Genomic DNA, 1,173 nt, shown 5'->3' with positions numbered 1-1,173 from the left:
CAGATGGGCTTTGGGTCTCCACTCTGCACTCCCCCTCATTTACAATGATGCGATTTTTTGTTTTTTGATGCCTGAAAGCTGATCCCTCGACACCTCGTGGCCACACAGGCTGGTGTGCTTCTTCCAGCATGATGTCCTTTTTGAGGGGCTAGTAGCTCCTGAGGATCTGACCAAAGTACAGGGGACAAAGTCGCGCCATCCTCACTGCTGAGGACCATTCTAGTAGTTGTTCCCAGATGGATGTGTTTGTTCTTTCAACAGTCCACGGTACTTTTAATATTCTTTGGATGTGGATAGAATATGTGAGTATGAGCTAGTGATTCCCTTGGTTACGTTATGACATATGGCAAACGATGGTGGATGCTCATTTCTGTGATTCTGTTACGTTACAATAGACGGCACTCACTGATCAGAGGGGGTGGGAAGTCAGGGAATTCCAAGCATGAGAGGTCACACGGAGGAGGCCAGGTGGCAAGGATCTGCAGGCAGGGTATAGGAGGAGAGGACATCCAGAACAAGAAGTGGGAGCTGGACTCAGCCAAAAGCTTGCAAAAGAACCCCTTGCATAGCTGAACAAAGCGTAGCTGACATCTTGATTACAGCCTCAGGAAATGGAGCAGAGACTGTGCACCTATCGAAACTGGGGGGTAATAAGTGGGTGTTGTTCTAAGCTGCTAATTTTGTGGTAAATTTTTACACAACATTAGCAAGCTCATGTACATGGGAAGAAATCATTCATGTAATTATTTGTCACCTCAACTACCCTTTGAGTAAATTTGGAGTGAGCTTTTATGTTTAATGAAGGGAGGCATTGTTTAGAAAGAAATCATTTTTTTTCTGTTTTGGGGAAGTAGTCATTTTTGATTAGTAAGGAAAGGCTTCATGGGGGTAGAAATATTTCACAAATTTCTGAATGATGAGAAGGAGACTGCTGAGTAGAAGTGGAAGTGACACTGGTGAAGAATTTGAACTTCACGATGTATAAAAGAAACCGATGGCCCAACATGAATGACTAAAATTGTTTAATATGTCAAAAATTAAGGTAGAAAATAATACGAGATTAAGAAAATAATAGAAACAAGATAAAACAATTAGAAAATCCTATATACTGGCTAACGGCTAAACTTATTTATTTCTACTACTACTAATATGTATGAAAGAGAATATTAGGTG

The sequence above is a fragment of the Echinops telfairi genome, unplaced genomic scaffold, assembly GCF_000313985.2.
Source record: "Echinops telfairi isolate 266 unplaced genomic scaffold, ASM31398v2 ScPeMD7_7468;HRSCAF=8506_0, whole genome shotgun sequence".
Taxonomy (NCBI): domain Eukaryota; kingdom Metazoa; phylum Chordata; class Mammalia; order Afrosoricida; family Tenrecidae; genus Echinops; species Echinops telfairi.
Note: the sequence above shows the minus strand (reverse complement) of the source record.